Source organism: Engystomops pustulosus, chromosome 2, assembly GCF_040894005.1.
Source record: "Engystomops pustulosus chromosome 2, aEngPut4.maternal, whole genome shotgun sequence".
Taxonomy (NCBI): Eukaryota; Metazoa; Chordata; class Amphibia; order Anura; family Leptodactylidae; genus Engystomops; species Engystomops pustulosus.
The window spans coordinates 7,799,798-7,820,142 of NC_092412.1; the positions used below are offsets into that span (position 1 = coordinate 7,799,798).

The 20,345-nt window shown below is 47.1% G+C and overlaps 1 protein-coding gene and 1 long non-coding RNA gene across 11 annotated transcripts in view; one reads left to right on the top strand and one right to left on the bottom strand.

The window, feature by feature from the left end:
- Positions 1 to 20,345, top strand: part of LOC140119786 (uncharacterized) — a 299,698-nt gene that overhangs the window by 165,868 nt on the left and 113,485 nt on the right. The gene's annotated exons all lie outside the window — the stretch shown is intronic.
- Positions 8,649 to 19,472, bottom strand: LOC140119987 (uncharacterized). The gene is made up of 3 exons (XR_011853433.1): positions 19,387 to 19,472; positions 10,295 to 10,482; positions 8,649 to 8,918 (listed from the first exon to the last, which is right to left on the bottom strand). It is a non-coding gene; the product is annotated as an uncharacterized lncRNA (long non-coding RNA).

The window sequence follows — 20,345 nt, forward strand, 5'->3', positions numbered from 1 at the left end:
TGCTGGGGTCAGGGTTGGGAGCTGCGGTCAGGGTTGGGTGCTGGGGTCAGGGTTGGGTGCTGGAGTCAGGGTTGGGTGCTGGAGTCAGGGTTGGGTGCTGGGGTCAGGGTTGTGCATTAGTTACTTACCCACAATATTATTTGGAAGAAATCATTTGCAATTGGATTGAAAACTGGCTGAAGGATCGTATCCAGAGAAGTGGTCAATGATTCCAACTCTAGTCACTAGTCATAAGTGGTGGACCCCAGGGGTCTGTGCTTCACCCACTATTATTTTATTTATTTATTTATTAATAATATCAAATAAGAGGTAGGAATTAATAGCACTGTGTCTAGATGTAGAAATGTGTAGTGTAATACAGTCTATGGAGGATGGGAGTAGTAGTACAAGCTGTGTAGTGTAATACAGTCTATGGAGGATGGGAGTAGTAGTAGACGTTGTGTAGTGTAATACAGTCTGTGGAGGATGTTCTTAGGCTGCAGGTGACTTGGACAAATTAAGTGTTTGGTCATCCGCTTGGCAAATGAGGTTCAATGTAGATAAATGTAAGGTTATGCACCTGGAGACTAAAAATACACAGGGGACATATGTCCTTGGGGGAGTAAATATGGGAGAGTCTCTCATTGAGAAGGACTTGGGTATATTAGTAGATCATAAATTAAATAACAGCACAATGTCAATCAGCTGCCTCTAAAGCCAGTAGGATCTTGTCATGTATCAGTGATATGGACTCTGGGGATAGGGATGTAATATTACACTGTACAAGACATTGGTTTGGCCTCACCTGGAATATACCGTCCAGTTCTGGGCACCGGTCCATAAACAGGAGGCCCTGGAGCTGGAGAGGGGACAACGAAGAGCCACAAAAATGATAAGGGGTATGGAGAGTCTCAGGTATGGGGAAAGATTAAATCAATTAGATTTACATAGTCTAGAGACGGCTAAGAGGAGACATGATCAACTTATATAAATATATGAATGGTCCATACAAAATACTTTACATGGGGGAAAGTTGTTCCAAATTAAATCAAATCAAAAGACAAGGGGGCGGAGTCTGCGTCTGGAGAAAACCAGGTTTAATTACCAGAGGCGACAGGACTTTTTTTTTACCAAAAAAAAAACGGTCAATCTGTGGAATAGCCCGGCTCAGGCGCTGGTCACAGCAGGGAAAAAGGGTCTAGATGCCTTTTTACATGTAAATAACATTGATGGTTATGTTATATAGAATTGTTTCCCCTAAATCCCTTCCTCATCCAATCCCTTCCTCATCCAATCCCTTCCTCATCCAATCCCTTCCCTTCCTTGGTTGAACTTGATGGACATTTGTCTTTTTTATACCGTATAAACTCTGTAACTACCTGGACCACACACATGGAGGAGCTCCCAGCCAATGGAAATGACAGATTATTTTATCCCAATTCTGTAAATACGTCCCCTGATCATTAATAATTATCTCTTTATTCTGTTTTTATGACATATTTTATTACACTCCAAACCTACTTTATAAATCTGTGATTCTTCAATACTGTGCATGGAAAATACATCCGTCCATCTATAGTTTATGGAATATTGTATGGATTCATAGACAGGATTTGTACGGACCTACTAGGGTGTAGATGGTGCGATAGTGAATAATCCCCAGAAACCCCCAATATGGCTGCACTTCCTGTTGTCACCTCCAAACATTGTCCACCATTTACATAACTACAGTGTGTACATACCTGGATAGTGGTGAGTGCATGGAATGTCACAGGATTCCAGCCAATTGTGATGTCATAATGCAGGGGGCGGGGCTACAGCAGTGGGCGGGGCTACTCTAGGCTATAAAAACCCCACCCGCCATCCACCTGGTGCCATTTGGTCCCCGCTAGTAGTGGAAGCAGGAGATGAAACTATTAGTGGTCCTTATTGCATTTCTATTTCAAGTCTTTTCTTTGAGACCTTGATCTAGTGTTTTTTCGTCATCGCTGGGTAGGGGCTTTGCCTCCTGCCCTTTGTGGGCCTTAGGGCTCCCCCCAACCTTTTTAGGTTTTTTTTTGTGTTTCTACATCTTTTCCTCATAATGGACCGGCGATCCCGGATGGCAGAGTCAGGTAAGTGGTCGCTTTTTCTGCAGGATCTATCATCTGTTGTACACAAATTATACATACCCCGTTTCCCCAAAAATAAGACAGTGTCATATATTAATTTTTGCTCCTAAAGAGGCACTAGGTCTTATTTTTAGGGGATGTGTTATTTTTCCATGAACATGAATTTACATTCTCCTTCTCTAACCTCCTTATGACTCTCCAATCTCTGAATTTCCTGCTTTATTTCTTGTGACTCCATTTCTATGAGAATCATTGGCCCCAATCTCTGATGTTTAGTAAAAGCCCTTCCCATAAATGACCCTTCTTATCCTGGGAGCTGATGGGATCACATTTGCAGCAGAACAGCCGGTGATTTACTTCCATGAATTCTTCTCCATGTCACAACCTTCTGCAGCATCTAAAAGATTTACTAATACTAATGTATGGCTCGGGGGGAGCTGCTGCTATGGCGGCCGCTAGGTCTTATTTTCAGGGGGGGCCTTATATTTCTAAGCCTGAACACTAGGTACTAGGTCTTACTTTCGGGGGATGTCTTATTTTATGGGAAACAGGGTAGCTCTAATACACTCTCAATTTTAATTTATTGCATTTCTAGACTTAAGCCCGAGACGACGTCTCCGTTCGTCCAGGCAGCGTCTGCCAGAGGCAGACAATGAGAATGGCGTATCACGCACGGACCGCCAGTCACAACGCCGTAGCCGTCATCCAAACACAGGGCGCAGCCGTTCTCCACTCCGTCGAGAAGCTGGAGCAGCACCACGGACTAGAGCAGCAATCTCATCAGCAGTGCCAGCCCCAACCGCTCCTAGAACTACCCAAAGATCGGAAGGCCGCCCATCGCAGCGCCGCAGAGGGCAACCAAATAGCCGCTCTCCAAGCCGCCCAGAGTTAGCACGGCGCAGACGGCAACCACGCAGCCGCTCTCCAGGTCATACACACCCTGAGTCAGCAGGTCATAGACGCCAAGCGGACAGAGTGCGCAGCCGCTCTCCACACCATACACACCCTGAGTCAGCGCGCCACAGACGCCAAGCAGACAGAGTACCTGACCACTCTCCACGCAATCTAGAACCTGAGGCACCAGCACCAGCAGAGCCTGAGGCACCAGCAGCAGCAGAGCCTGAGGCACCAGCACCAGCAGAGCCTGAGGCACCAGCACCAGCAGAGCCTGAGGCACCAGCACCAGCAGAGCCTGAGGCACCAGCACCAGCAGAGCCTGAGGCACCAGCACCAGCAGAGCCTGAGGCATCGACAGAGCCAAGTGTAGCCATATCACCTGCAGCGCCAGGCCCTGTAGTGTCATCTGTGCCTAGTGAGCCAGCCAGTCAGGAGGACGAAGGCCCAACCACCAGTGGTATTACCACAATGCAGCGACCCCAGAACCCACGACGCCGGAAAGGTCCGGCTGGAAGACTGGAATGTCTGCAGATGATGAGCTACACCCCAACTGATGATGCCAACTCATCCTGCATCATATGTATGGAAGATTTCATAACAGAAGAGACTGTAGCCAAGCTGCCCTGCAGTCATCTCTTCCACCATGGCTGCATCGTAAGGTGGATTGGAAAAAATCTCACCTGCCCTATCTGCAGAGCACTCGTCTAAGAAGACCAGACAACCAGAATCCCCGGCCGGAGCATTTATGAGCCGTCTATCATAATGCCGCATACAGCTGCACATCGCAGGGGCCTAAACCTCAGACAGAACCCATCCAGAAACATCACTGCCTCTGCGCTGGACCTCTGTGACTGCTAATCCACAGGCTTAGGGCTCCCACAACCTTTTTAGGTTGTCTGTGTGTTTTGTACATCTTTTCCTTTGACCATGAGCCTGCAAGATCTCGCGTGGCTCCTAATGGACTAGCGATCCTGGATGGCAGAGTCAGGTAAGTGGACTCTTCTTCTGCAGGATTTATCATCTGTCAGCACAAATTATACATAGGTCTAATACACTCTCAATTTTTCTTTATTGCATTTGTAGACTTTAGCCCTAGACGACGTCTCCATTCTTCTAGGCAGCATCTGCCAGTGGCAGCCGATGTGGAAACCATAACGCTCACAGACCGCTGGCCAAGTTGCCGCAGCTGCCAACCAAACACAGGAAGCAGCCGTTCTCCACTCCGTCGAGCAGCTGAAGCAGCACCACGAACTAGTGCAGGAATCTCATCAGCAGAGCCAGAACCATCTGCTCCTAGCAGCATATGACAGCATACGACCCAAAGTTCGGAAGGCTGCCAATCCCAGCAGAGGGCAACCACACAGCCGCTCTCCTAGCCGTTCAGAGTCTGAGTTAGCGCGGCACAGACGCCAACCCCGCAGCCGCTCTCCATGCCATACACACCCTGAATCAGCATGCCACAGATGCCAAGCGGACAGAGTGCACAGCCGCTCTCTACGCCATACACACTCTGCATCAGTGCCCCACAGACGCCAAGCGGACAGAGTATCCGACCAGCACCACCAGAGCCTGAGGCAGTGCCAGGGCCATCAAACCTGAGGCACCAGCAGAGCCTTAGGCACCAGCACAACCAGAGCCTGAGGCAGCGCCAACTCCATCGGAACCTGAGGCACCAACACCACCAGAGCCTGAGGCATCAACAGGGCCAAGTGTAGCCATATCATCTGCAGCGCAAAGCCCTGTAGGGACATCTGTGGCTAGTTTGCCAGTTAGTAAGGAGGACGAAGGCCCAACCACCAGTGGTATTACCATGCAGCGACCCCAGAACCCATGACGCCGGGTGGGGCCGTCTGGAAAACTGGAACATCTGCAGGTGATGAGCTACACCCAGTGGCGTAACTTGTGGCGTAAGTTGACGGGCCGCAGTGCATAGTCTGTACCAGGCCCCAGACTATAATCTATGGTTTATAATACTCGTCAGCTCATATGGGAAATTGACACCTTTTGGGCCCCCTAAGTCTCTTGGGCCCAGTTGCGAACGCACCCTCTGCACTCCCACAAGTTACACCCCTGCTTACACCGCAACTGATGATGCCAACTCATCCTGCATTATATGTATGAAAGACTTTATAGCAGAAGAGACTGTAGCCAAGCTGGCCTGCAGTCATCTCTTCCACCTTGGCTGTATTGTAAATTGGATTATAAAAAATCTCACCTGCCCAATCTGCAGAGCACTCGTCTAACAGGACCAGATGACCAGACTCCCTGGCCAGAGCATCTGAAAGGTGTCTACTATTGTGCAGCATACAGCTACACATCGCAGGGGCCTAAACCTCAGACAGAACCCATCCAGAAACATCACTGCCTCTGCGCCAGCATCTCTGCGACTGCTAATCCAGAGGCTTTGGGCTCCCACAACCTTTTTAGGTTTTCTGTGTATTTTGTGCATCTTTTGCTTTGACCACGAGCCTGCAAGAGCTTGCATGGCTCATAAAGGACTAGTGATCCCAGATGGCAGAGTCAGGTAAGTGGATGCTTCTTCTTTAGGATGTAGTATCTGTTGACACAAATTATACATAGCTCTAATACACTCTCATTTTTTCTTTAATGCATTTATAGATTTTAGCCCGAGACGACGTCTCCATTCGTCTAGACAGCACCTGCCAGGGGCAGCCGGTGCGGAAACCGTACCGTGCACAGACCGCCAGCCACAACCCCGCAGCCGCCAAACAAACACAGGACGCAGCCGTTCTGCACTCCGTTGAGCAGCTGAAGCAGTGTCACAGAATAATGCGGCAATATCATTATCAGTGCCAACACCATCTGCTCCTAACAGCATACGACATTGTACGACCCAAAGATCGGGAGGCCACCCACCACTGCGCCGTAGAGGGCAACCACACAGCAGCTCTCTAAGCCAGCCAGAGTCTACGTTAGCTAGGTGCAGGCACCAACCACGCAGCCGCTCTCCATGCCATTCACACACTGAGTCAACTTGCCACAAATGCCAAGTGGATAGAGTAAGCATTCGCTCTCTACGCCGTCTAAAGTCTGAGGCACCAGCACCACCAGCATCTGAAGCAGTGCTAGAGCCATCAGAATCTAAGGCACCATCACCACAAGAGCCTGAGACATCAACAGGGCCATTTGTAGCCATATCATTTCCAGCACCAGGTCCTGCAGTGTCATCTGTGCCTAGTGAGCCAGCTAGGCAGGAGGACGAAGAACTGCCTCTGCGCCGGACCTCTGCGACTGCTAAGCCAGAGGCTTAGGGCTCCCACAACCTTTTCAGGTTTTCTGCGTGTTTTGTAAATCTTTTCCTTTGACCACGAGCCTGCAAGATCTCGCGTGGCTCTTAATGGACTAGCGATCCTGGATGGCAGAGTCAGGTAAGTGGATGCTTCTTCTGCAGGATGTAGTACCTGTTGACAGAAATTATACATAGCTCTAATACACTCTCATTTTTTCTTTATTGCATTTATAGATTTTAGCCCAAGACGACGTCTCCATTCATCTAGGCAGCATCTGCCAGTAGCAGCCAATGTGGAAACCATAACGCGCACAGAATGCTGGCCACGTTGTCGCAGCCGCCGACCACACACATGGTTCAGCCGTTCTGCACTCCGTTGAGCAGCTGAAGCAGTGCCACAGAATAGTGCGGCAATATCATCAGCAGTGCCAGCACCATCCGCTCCTAACAGCATACAACATCGTACGACCCAAGGATCGGAAGGACGCCCACCACAGCACCGTAGGGAGCAACCACACAGCCGCTCTCTAAGGCACCCAGAGTCTGAGTTAGCAAGGTGCAGGTACCAACCACGCAGCTGATCTCCACTCCATTCACACACTGAGTCAGCTTGCCACAGACGCCAAGTGGATAGAGTACCCATCCGCTCTCTACGCTGTCTAGAGACTGAGGCACCAGCACCACCAGAGCTGGATGCACCAGCATCACCAGCATATGAAGCAGTGCTAGGGCCATCAGAATCTAAGGCACCATCACCACCAGAGATTGAGGCATCAACACCACAAGAGCCTGAGGCATCAACAGAGCCAAGTGTATCCATATCATCTGAAGCACCAGCTCCTGCAGTGTCATCTGTGCCTAGTGAGCCAGCTAGGCAGGAGGACGAAGGCCCAACCACCAGTGGTATTACCACAACGCAGTGACCCCGGAACCCACAATGCTGGAGAGGGCCCGCTGGAAGACTGGAACATCTGTAGATAATGAGCTACACCCCAACTGATGACGCCAACTCATCCTGCATCATATGTATGGAAGACTTAATAGCAGAAGAGACTGTAGCCAAGCTGCCCTGCAGTCATCTCTTCCACCATGGCTGCATCGTAAGGTGGATTGGAAAAAATCTCACCTGCCCTATCTGCAGAGCACTTGTCTAACAAGACCAGACAAACATAATCCCCAGCCAGAGCACCTATGAGCTGTCTACCATCATGCCGCATACAGCTACACATCGCAGGGGCTTAAACCTCAGATAGAACCCATCCAGAAACATCACTGCCTCTGTGCTGGAACTCTGCGACTGCTAATCCAGAGGCTTAGGGCTCCCACAACCTTTTTAGATTTTCTGTGTGTTTTGTACATCTTTTCCTTTGACCACGTGCCTGCAAGATTTCGCATGGTTCCTAATGGATCAGCGATCCCGTATGGCAGAGTCAGGTAAGTGGACGCTTCTTCTGCAGGATGTATCATCTGTCGACACAAATTATACATAGGTCTAATACACTCTCAAATTTTCTTCATTGCATTTGTAGACTTTAGCCCGAGATGACGTCACCAATCTATGGAGCATCTGCCAGCGCCAACCGATGCAGAAACTGTACTGCGCACAGACCGATGGCCCTGCGGCTGCAGCCACCGACCAAACACAGGACGCAGCCGTTCTCCACTCCATCGAGCAGCTGAAGCAGCGCCACAAAATAGTGCGGCAATATCATCAGCAGTGCCAGCACCATCCGTTGCTAACAGCATACGACATCGTACGGCCCAAAGATCGGAAGGCCGCCCACCACAGTGCCGCAACACAGCCGCTCTCTAAGCCACCCAGAGTCTGAGTTAGCGAGGTGCAGACGCCAACCGTGCAGCCGCTTTCCACAACTTGTACACCTCGAGTCAGCGTGTCAAAGATGTCAGGCGTACAGAGTACCCGACCCCTCTCCACGCCTTCTAGAGCCTGAGGCACCAGCACCACCAGGGCCTGAGGCAGTGCCAGGGTCATCAGAACCTCAGGCACCAGCACCAACAGAGCTTGAGGCACCAACAGGTCCAAGTGTAGCCATGTCATCTGCAGTGCAAGGCCCTGTAGTGTCATCAGTGCCTAGTGAGCCAGCAAGTCAGGGGGGCGAAGGCCCAACCAGTGGATATTACCACAATGCAGTGACCCCAGACCCCACGACGCTGGAGAGGGCTATCTGGAAGACTGGAATGTCTGCAGATGATGAGCTACACCCCAACTGATGACGCCAACTCATCCTGCATCATTTGTATGGAAGACTTTATAGCAGCCAAGCCAAGCTGGCCTGCAGTCATCTCTTCTCCAATGGCTGCATCGTAAGGTGGAATGTAAAAAATCTCACCTGCCTAATCTGCAGAGCACTTGTCTAACAAGACTAGACGAACAGAATCCCGGCCGGAGCATCTGAAGGGCGTCTACCATCGACAGCTGCACATCGCAGGGGCCTAAACATCAGACAGAACCCAGAAAAATCACTGCCTCTGCGCCGGATCTCTGCGACTGCTAATCCAGAGGCTTAGGGTTCCCACAACCTTTGTAGGTTTTCTGTGTATCTTGTACATCTCTCTTCCTTTGACCACGAGCCTACAAAAGCTTGTGTGGCTCATAATGGACCAGCGATCCCGCATGGAAGAGTCAGGTAAGTGGATGCTTCTTCTGCAGGATGTAGTATCTGTTGACACAAATTATACATAGCTCTAATACACTCTCATTTTTTCTTTATTGCATTTATATATTTTAGCCTGAGATGACATCTCCATTCGTCTGGACAGCATCTGCCAGCGGCAACTGGTGCGGAAACCATACCGCGCACAGACCGCCGGCCACACGGCCGCTGCCGCCGACCAACCACTGGGCGCAGCCGTTCTGCACTCCGTTGAGCAGCTGAAGCAGTGCTACAGAATAATGCGGCAATATCAGCAGCAGTGCCAGCACCATCCACTCCTAACAGCATACAACATCGTACGACCCAAAGTTTGGAAGGCCGCCCACCACAGTGCCGTAGAGGGCAATCACACAGCCACTCTCTAAGCCACCCAGAGTCTGAGTTAGCAAGGTGCAGGCACCAACCACGCAGCCGCTCTCCACTGCATTCACACCCTGAGTCAGCTTGCCACAGACGCCAAGTGGATAGAGTACCCATCCGCTCTCTACGCCGTCTAGAGTCTGATGCACCAGCACCACTAGAGCTGGATGCACCAGCACCACCAGCATCTGAAGCAGCGCTAAGGCTATCAGAATCTAAGGTACCATCACCACCAGAGATTGAGGCATCAACACCACAAGAGCCTGAGGCATCAACAGGGCCAAGTGTATCCATATCAGCAGCAGCACCAGGTCCTGCAGTTTCATCTGTGCCTAGTGAGCCAGCTAGGCAGGAGGACGAAGGCGCAACCACCAGTGGTATTACCACAACACAGTGACTGGAACAACTGTAGATGATGAGCTAAACCCCAACTGATAACGCCAACTCATCCTGCATCATATATATGGAAGACTTAATAGCAGAAGAGACTGGAGCCAAGCTGCCCTGCAGTCATCTCTTCCACCATGGCTGCATCGTAAGGTGGATTGGAGAAAATCTCACCTCTCCCTTCAAAACAAGGAAAATCCATAGAAAATGGACTTTAGATAAAATAAAGAAAGTAACAGTACTTTCAATTGAAGATCACATACACCACTCCACCCTGTTCTGAAATGGAAGACTCTAAGTGCTTCAAGGCTTGGCAGTTACTCCCAGTCATAGCCTTGAAGCACTAAGAGTGTTCTATTTCAGAACAGGGCGGAGTGGTGTATGTGATCTTCAATTGAAAGTACTGTTACTTTCTTTATTTTATCTGAAGCCCATTTTCTATGGATTTTCCTTGTTTTGAAGGGAGAGGTGAGCTTTGGTGACATTTTTTTTATTAATTTTAAGCAATAAATATAACAGTGTTTGTGCAGCACTCTTCACAAAGCAGGAGCTACAGAAAACGGCCACAGGACCGATCCAGAAAAAATAAAATAGTCCCAAAAAAACTTTTGTAAATGAGATAAAAAGTAACTGACCGGAGCTCCAAAGTGTTTAATCGTCCTTCCTTTTTTTAGGATATATCCCTGCTTTCACTGTGACGAGAAGGTCAACGTCTATCCACGATTTGTATTGCACTCGAACCTCCGACAGGACTAGACCACTGTTCAGAACTCCCTTCGTGCGGTTTTCTTTCTTCAATCCTGCCACTGTCTCCAGTGGGCTGCTAGAAGAAAGTATTCGCACGGATAGCGTAGTATGTTCTTTAAAACAGGGTATTCTTTATTTAAAACATACTCACAATAGTAGTTTATAAAATGCGCATATCAAATTTCCAGAGGAGGCCAGCTACACATGACCGCCACTTTCTCCCAAATTGCTCCTCTCAAGTTCACTTTTTTTACCAGGAAACGTATTTGTGACTTCAAAAAATCTGACCTGCCCAATCTGCAGAGCACTCATGTAACAAGACTAGACGACCAGAATCCCTGTTTAAAAGCCGTCTACCATCGTGCCGAATACAGTTGCACATCGCAGGGGCCTAAACCTCAGACAGAACCCATCCAGAAACATCACTGGCTCTGCGCCGGACCTCTGCGACTGCTAAGCCAGAGGCTTAGGGCTCCCACAACCTTTTTAGGTTTTCTGCGTATTTTGTAGATCTTTCCGCTCACACCACCCGCTCCTAACAGCATACGACATCGTATGACCCAAAGATCGTAAGGCCGCTCACCACAGCGCCGTAGAGGGCAACTACACTGCCGCTCTCTAAGCCGCCCAGAGTCTGAGTTAGCAAGGTGCAGGCGCCAACCACGCAGCCGCTCTCCACACCATACACACCTTGAGTCAGCGCGCCACAGACGCCAAGCAGACAGAGTGTGCAGCTGCTCTCCATGCTGTCTAGAGCCTGAGGTAACGGTAGGGCCATCAGAACCTATCAGAACCCCTGACTACGTCTCCATTTGTCTAGGAAGCATCTGCCAGCGGCAGCCGGTGCTGAAACCGTACAGCACACAGACTGCCTGCCACACTGCTGCAGGCGCCGACCAAACACAGGGTGCAGCCGTTCTTCACTCCGTGGAGCAGCTGAAGCAGTGCCACAGAATAGTGTGTCAATATCAGCCATGCCAGCACCATCCGCTCCTAACAGCAAACCACATTGTATGACCCAAAGATCGGAAGGCCGCCCACCACAGCGCCGTAGAGGGAAACCACACAGCCGCTCTCTAAGCCGCCCAGAGTCTGAGTTAGGAAGGCGCAGAAAGCAACTACGCAGCCGCTCTCTACACCATTACACCCTGAGTCACCTTGCCACAGACGCCAAGTAGATAGAGTACCCATCCGCTCTCAACGCCGTCTAAAGTCTGAGGCACCAGCACCACCAGAGCCTGATGCACCAGCACCAGCAGCATCTGAAGCAGCGCTAGGGCCATCAGAATCTAAGGCACCATCGCCATCGGAGATTGAGGCATCAACACTACAAGAGCCTGAGGCATCGACAGGGCCAATTGTAGCCATATCATCTTTAGCGACAGGCCCTGTAGTGTCATTTGTGCCAAGTGAGCCAGCTAGGCAGGAGAATGAAGGCCCAACCACCAGTGGTATTACCACAATGCAGCGACCCTGGGCAGAGAGCAGAGAGGGCCCGCTGGAAGATTGGAATGTCTGCAGATGATGAGCTACGCCCCAACTGATGATGCCAAATCATTCTGCATCATATGTATGGAGGAATTAATAGCAGAAGAGACTGTAGCCAAGCTGCCCTGCAGTCATCTCTTCCACCATGGCTGCATCGTAAGGTTGATTGGAGAAAATCTCACCTCTCCCTTCAAAACAAGGAAAATCCATAGAAAATGGGCTTCAGATAAAATAAAGAAAGTAACAGTACTTTCAATTGAAGATCACATACACCACTCCACCATGTTCTGAAATGGAATACTTTTAGTGCTTCAAGGCTATGACTGAGAGTAACTGCCAAGCCTTGAAGCACTAAAAGTCTTCCATTTCAGAACAGGGTGGAGTGGTGTATGTGATCTTCAATTGAAAGTACTGTTACTTTCTTTATTCTATCTGAAGCCCATTTTCTATGTATTTTCCTTGTTTTGAAGGGAGAGTTGAGCTTTGGTGACATTTTTTTATTACTTGTTGTTCAGCATTTGCAAGAGAGCATGCCTTTCTACCAAATTGCTCCTTTGAAGTTCACCTTTTTTACCAGGAAATATATCTGTGACTTCAAAATATCTGACCTGCCCAATCTGCAGAGCACTTGTCTAACAAGACTAGACGACCAGAATCCCCGGCCGGAGCATCTGAAAGCCGTCTACCATCGTGCCACATACAGCTGCACATCGCAGGGGCCTAAACCTCAGACAGAACCCATCCAGAAACATCACTGCCTCTGCGCCGGACCTCTGCGACTGCTAAGCCAGAGGCCGAACCAGGCATTGACACCATCCTCTGCGCCAGTCCTTTATCTACTGCGCCAGAGGCCACGTGGTGTATGTTCTCCATTGTAAGGTTACATTTAGGGATACGGGGTGAGATGCTGAGTTCTAGAGTTAGGGCTGGGTGCTAGACTCAAGGTTGGTAGCTAGGGTCAAAGTTGGGTGGTCGAGTTAGGGTTGTCTTCTTTGGTAAGGATTAAGGGCTATGGTGGGGTTGGGTGCTATAGTAAACCTTGGGTTCCAGGCTCAGGGTTGGCTTCTAGGTTCAGGTTTGGGAGCTATGGTCCGGTTTAGGTGCTAGAGTCAGGGTTGGGAGTTACGTTCAGGGTTGGGTGCTGGGGTCAGGGTTGGGTGCTGCAGTCAGGGTTGGGTACAGGGGTCAGGGTTGGGTTCTGTGGTCAGGGTTGGGAGCTGGGGTCAGGGTTGGGAGCTGTGGTCAGGGTTGGGAGCTGTGGTCAGAGTTGGGAGCTGTGGTCAGGGTTGGGTGCTGGGGTCAGGGTTGGGTGCTGGGGTCAGGGTTGGGTGCTGGAGTCAGGGTTGGGAGCTGTGGTCAGGGTTGGGTGCTGGGGTCAGGGTTGGTTGCTGTGGTCAGGGTTGGGTGCTATGGTCAGGGTTGGGTGCTGGGGTCAGGGTTGGGTGCTGGGGTCAGGGTTGGGTGCTGGAGTCAGGGTTGGGAGCTGTGGTCAGGGTTGGGTGCTGGGGTCAGGGTTGGGAGCTGTGGTCAGGGTTGGGAGCTGAGGTCAGGGTTGGGTGCTGGGGTCAGGGTTGGGAGCTGTGGTCAGGGTTGGGAGCTGTGGTCAGGGTTGGGTGCTGGAGTCAGGGTTGTGCTTTAGTTACTTACCCACAATATTATTTGGAAAGAATAATTTGTAGTTGGATTGAAAACTGGCTGAAGGATCGTATCCAGAGATGTGGTCAATGATTCCTACTGAGAATGGTCACCAGGTATAAGTGGTGGACCCCCGGGGTCTGTGCTTCACCCACTATTATTTTATTTATTTATTAATAATTGAGAGGTAGGAATGAATAGCACTGTGTCTAGATGTAGAGACAACACCAAAATGTGTAGTGTAATCCAGTCTATGGAGGATGGAGGGAGTAGTACAAGCTGTGTAGTGTAATACAGTCTATGGAGGATGGGGGGAGTAGTACAAGTTGTGTAATGTAATATGGTCTATGGAGGATGGGAGTAGTAGTACACGCTGTGTAGTGTAATACAGTCTATGTAGGATGGGGGGAGTAGTACAAGCTGTGTAGTGTAATACAGTCTATGGAGGATGGGGGTTGTAGTACACGCTGTGTAGTGTAATACAGTCTATGGAGGATGGGAGTAGTAGTACAAGCTGTGTACTGTAATACAGTCTATGAAGGATGTTCTTAGGCTGCAGGTGACCTGGTTAAATTGAGCGTTTGGTCATCCGCTTGGCAAATGAGGTTCAATGTAGATAAATGTAAGGATATGCACCTGGGGGCTAATAATACACAGGGAACATATGTCCTTGGGGGAATAAATCTGGGAGAGTCTCTCATTGAGAAGGACCTGGGTGACTAAATTTATGAATGGTCCATACACAATACACTATATGGTGGATAGTTGTTTTAGGTTAAATCAAATCAAAAGACGAGGGGGCGGAGTCTTCATCTGGAGAAAACCAGGTTTAATCACCAGAGGCGACAGGACTTTTTTACTATAAAAATGGTCAATCTGTGGAATAGCCCGGCTCAGGCGCTGGTCACAGCAGGGACAGCAGAGAGCTTCAAGAAGGGCCTAGATGCCTTATTACATGTAAATAACATTGACGGTTATGCTATATAGAATTGTTTCCCCCAAATCCCTTCCTCATCCAATCCCTTCCTCATCCAATCCCTTCCTCATCCAATCCCTTCCTTATCCAATCCCTTCCCTTCCTCGGTTGAACTTGATGGACATTTGTAGTTTTTCAACCGTAGAAACTCTGTAACTACCTGGACCACACACATGAAGGAGCTCCCAGCCAATGGAAATGACAGATTATTTTATCCCAATTCTGTAAATACGTCCCCTGATCATTAATAATTATCTCTTTATTCTGTTTTTATGACATATTTTATTACACTCCAAACCTACTTTATAAATCTGCAGATTCTTGAATACAGCAGTGGTAGTAACTCTGCACTACCTTAACCCCAACATTGAATCAGAACTAGCAATGAAGGTGCTCAGGTGATATACAGGTGCTTAACTGTATGAAAATTGGAAGTATAAAAGGGGAAATTGCACCAAGCACCAATCCCCGCTAATGGTAAGATACTATACATGCACATTATTTATTAACTATGATGGTTAAAATACAAATTACATCAAATTAAAATACAATATTGCACAATTGGAGTGGAAATGTCCCCCTTCAGAAAAATGGTGGACACTGACATTAGAAAACACAAAGCTTCCAATTACCATAACAACCTCTCTAAAAAAGTGATCAAAGAGTTACAGACGAATTTCCACGTCACAATCCGTCCAGCCGACAAATACAACCGTGAATGTATAAAACAACTGAACGATTCAACTGTGTACAAAAAACTGAAAGAGAACCCTTTGAAAAAGAACTAGACAAATTAGCACTGAATAAAGGCATCTTGACACAATCCCAATATAAATACATTTCAAACTCCAATTATCGTATCCCTGTATTTTACTGTATCCCTAAAATCCATAAGAATGACAAGGACCCCCCCAGGACCCCCCATTGTATCGGGAATAGAATCTTTGACATCAAATTTATCCCGATACATAGACCAATTTCTACAACCCCACACAGACCTGGAGCTACATTAAAGACACAACACAAATAGTCAGAACTTTAGAAGATTTCCATTGGCAATCCGATTGGATATTAATAACGTTGTATGTGACCTCTCTATACACTTGCATTGATCATAACAGGGGGAGTTGAAGCCGTGAAATAGCATCTTAATAAGGCGGAGCTCCTACACACAGAACAAATACAATTTCTGTTAGACAGTATTATGTTTATTTTTGATTCACAATTTTTTTTGCAGTGTTTGGGCACAACCATGGGGAACAGAATCGCGCCTGGTTATGCCAATTTATTTATGGCCCATTGGGAAGACTTCACCATCCAACCCCATCTAGGCGCGGGTCTGGTCCTCTGGCGGAGATATATAGATGATATCATTTGTATCTGGGACGGCCTCACAACATTCATCAATGCACTAAACAGTAATCACTTAAATCTGCCTTTCACTCCAACCATCAGTGCACAAATAGTAGAATTTTTAGATCTCCTTATCACAGCAGACAATAAGACACTTAGCTGTAGCACCTTCAAGAAACCCACAGCCAAAAATGGTTACATTGTATTCGCCAGTTGCCACTTACCACAGTGGTTACTGAATGTCCCTTACGGACAGTATAGACGTATAAGGAGAAATTGTACGGAGATGGATACATTTGAAAGAGAAGCAACAGAACTTACTGAACAGTTCCTACAAAAACAGTATCCAAGACCGGAAAAAGCCAGAAATACGGACAGAGAAGTGATTCTAGGGAAGAAAAAGGTTGAACAATTACCCCCCAGGGACAATCAACCGACCGAAGACCAAACAAAAATAGTATTACCGTTCAGTGTACATCATACCAAAATCAAGAAAGTAATCCAGAGACATTGGCATATTTAGAAAAATGACAAAATAATTGGGGAATCCTTACCCCCCACAACCACCGATAGTATTTACTAAAGCTCCCAATCTTGGGACTCAGATAGCTCCATCAATAAGAACTAATAGAAATAAAATGCAATCTTCTACTTGGCTATCCCTTAAAGGTTTCTTTCGTTGCGGCAGATGCATTTGCTGCAGATCTACTAGCTGCAATAGACAAACAGACGTCCTTTCATCCAACGGTAATGATTTCTTCTTTCAAATTAACTCCTTCCCGACATTTGACGTAATAGTACTGCATCGCGGGAGGTGCTTTCCCGCAAAATGCAGTACTATTACGTCATGCTTCTGAAGCTGCAGGTGTCAGCTATATATTATAGCTGACACCTGCCTCTAACACCCGCGATCGGAGATTTCTCTGTCGCGCTGACCGCGGCATGCAAGGGGCATTTTAGAAGAATTGGCCCTGCGCCACTTACCGGGGGGGTCCGCTGCTCCGATCGCAGCCCCAGGACTGCCGGTGCCCGGGGCTGCGCGATCCTCCTCTAACAATCCGTACAATAACTCAGAAACATTATTGGACCCGCTCGGTCAACGCCGTAAAAACAAAACCCGAAAAACACGCCAAAAATGTACATTTATCATAAAATCTCTACACAAAAATGTTCTAAAAAGTGATCAAAAAAAAGTTATGTGCGCAAAAATTGTACCACTGAAAAGAACAACTCAACACGTAAAAAATAAGCCCAAAACTCGCTCTGTCAGCCAAAAAATATTAAAGTTACGTCTCCGAAAAGATGGCGATGCAAGAACAAATGAGATTTCCTTTATATTAGTTTTTATCCAGTAAAATTGTAAAAATAAATGAAAAACTATATAAATGAGGCATCACTGTAATCGTAGTGACCTATAGAATGAAGATAATATAGTATTTTTAGTGTACGGTGTACGACCCCCAAAAAATACAAAAAGAAAATAAACCAAAAATTGACAATTTTCTTTTCACCCATACATTCAAGAGTTAATAAAATCTCATCAATAAGCTAATGACCCACTAAAAGGAAGTATTTGTAAAGTGCATCTCATGTCGGAAAAAAATAAGCCCTTATATGTCCAAATTGCCAAAAAATAAAGATTGTATAGCCAATAAAAAGTGACAATGCATAATCTGCTCTGAATGGCGCAGCTTCCCTTCCATGCCCTGGCGTGTGCCCATACAGCAGGTTACCACCACATATGGGGGATTGTTATACACGGGAGGGATTGGGGATCAAATTTTGTGGAGCGTTTTGGTATTTTATCCACTGAGAATTTGTACATTTTTTGAAAAACTTAATTTAGCCAAAAAAATTTTACTTTCAAAATTGCATCCGATTTTGTTTTAACCCCTGTAAAACAATTAAAGGGTTAACAAACTTCATAAAAGTTGTTTTACGTACAGTGAGGGGCGTAGTTTCTATAATGGGGTAACTTATGGGGCTTTACTTTTATTTAGGTCTCTCAAAGTGACTTGAAACCTGAGCAGGTCCCTCAATAGCAGGATTTTGCGTTTTTTATGAAAAAGTGAAAAATCGCACCTAACGTTCAAAGCCCCATAACATCCTACAAAAATAAGAGTGTGCATAAAAAACCATGTCCACATAAATTAGACATTTAGTGAATGTTAGTTATTATGTTTTTTTGTGGTTATGACTATGTATGGGAAAAGTAGAACATTTTGCAGTTCGAAAATCAAGAATTTTTCCAAATTTTCACCAAATATCTGATTTTCTCATAAATAAATGCAAAACATACCACCAAAATTTTTCAACTAACCTGAAGTACAATATGTCACGAGAAAACAATTTTAAAATCACTTGAATATGTTAAAGCGTTCCGAAGTTATAACCACTTATAGTGACACAGGGCAGATTTGAAAAAAATGGGCCGTGTCAGGAAGGTGAAAAGTGGCTTCGGCGTTAAGGGGTTAAAGAACTATTGATGTGCAACAGCACGAAAGTCATCTATATCATAGAATGTCCATGCCATAAGCAATACGTAGGAAGAACAGGCAGAAAACTCAAAGAAAGAATAGGGGAACACGTTAGGAACATAAAAGTAGGTTTCGAACAACACGGCTTGTCTTCCCATTACAAAAAATTCCACAATTGTAGCCGACACTAAGTTCAGTGAGATCCATTCTGTGACCCCTGACTGGCGAGGTGGTAACTTTATGGCTAAAATGTCAAGATCTGAAGCTAAAATGATTTACAACTTTGATACCATTATCCCAAAGGGACTCAATGCTGAAATGGAACTGATGGGTTTCCTATGAGGAATAGAGCCGCGTGCACACTGGGCGTCTGCGTCAGGCTGTCTCCAGCACACTGGCGCACACTGAATGCGGGGCTCTCTCCCGTAGTATACCTAACCCTAGGCATTACAAAATAGGTCTTTACATGTACTTCATATTTATTCCAGAGCCTCAGACTGCTCCAACAATTTTGTGCTTGAGGCTCATATATATTAGACAGATGGTAACATACAAGAGTGTATGCTGAATTTCGCTGGAGCATGTTCTATATGTACAATGGGTCATACGGCGAAACGACAGTAATTGTGCCATCTGTAGGTCATATATTTAGCAAAGTGTAAACATTCGCATTACCACTATACATTCGGTATTTTCATTTTATATAGTTGTTTTTTATTCATATATTTATTTTTACAGATTCAGGTTTTGATGTATTTATATTTATTTTTCTGTTTAGATCCAGGCCGGGTGTTTGTAGAAGCTTTTGTATATAACAGGCACTGCGGGCAGTTCATTTTATTATTTAGCTACTGAAGAAAGAGCCAATCAGAGCTCAGAAACGCGTCTAACGATATACAAAGATACCGTGGAACATACAAAGATACCGTGGAACATACAAAGATACCGTGGAACATACAAAGATACCGTGGAGTTAGTGCTCAATTTAACCATTGCAACTAAAATAACAGGAGTAACTATACAACCTCCAAAGAAAACCCATCCCTTTTACCTGGGAAGCGTACAGCTAGAGAAGATCATCAGCTGGAGTAATCAGACGGAACACAGCATATTGACGCATGCGCACATCCACTCTGGGGACTACAGTGTGTACATACCTGGATAGTGGTGGGTGCATGGAATGTCACAGGATTCCAAGCAATTGTGATGTCATAATGCAGGGGCGGGGCTACATCAGTGGGCGGGGCTACAGCAGTGTGATGTCACAATAGCCTTACCCTATAAAAACCCCACTCGCCATCCACCTGGTGCCATTTGGTCCCCGCTAGTAGTGGAAGCAGGAGCTGAAACTATTAGTGGTCCTTATTGCATTGCTATTTCAAGTCTTTTCTTTGAGACCTTGATCTAGTGTTTTTTCGTCATCGCTGGGTAGGGGCTTTGCCTCCTGCCCTTTGTGGGCCTTAGGGCTCCCCACAACCTTTTTAGGTTTTTTTTGTGTTTCTACATCTTTTCCTCATAATGGACCGGCGATCCCGGATGGCAGAGTCAGGTAAGTGGTCGCTTTTTCTGCAGGATGTATCATCTGTTGTACACAAATTATACATACCCCGTTTCCCCGAAAATAAGACAATGGGGGTCATTTATTAAGGGCCCGATTCGCGTTTTCCCGACGTGTTACCCGAATATTTCCGTTTTGCGCCGCTTGTACTTAAATTGCCCCGGGATTTTGGCGCACGCGATCGGATTGTGGCGCATCGGCGCTGGCATGCGCGCGACGGAAATCGGGGGGCGTGGCCGAACGAAAACCCGACGTATTCGGAAAAACCGCCGCATTTAAAAACCGAAAATGTGTCGCATAAGGACCGCTTACCTTCACCTGGTCCAGCTCGGTGCATTCCGGCGCGATGAGTTTACTTTCAGCGCAGCAGCGCCACCTGGTGGACGGCGGAAGAACTACCTTATTAAATCCCGGCCGGACCCGAATCCAGAGCGGAGAAGCCGCCGCTGGAA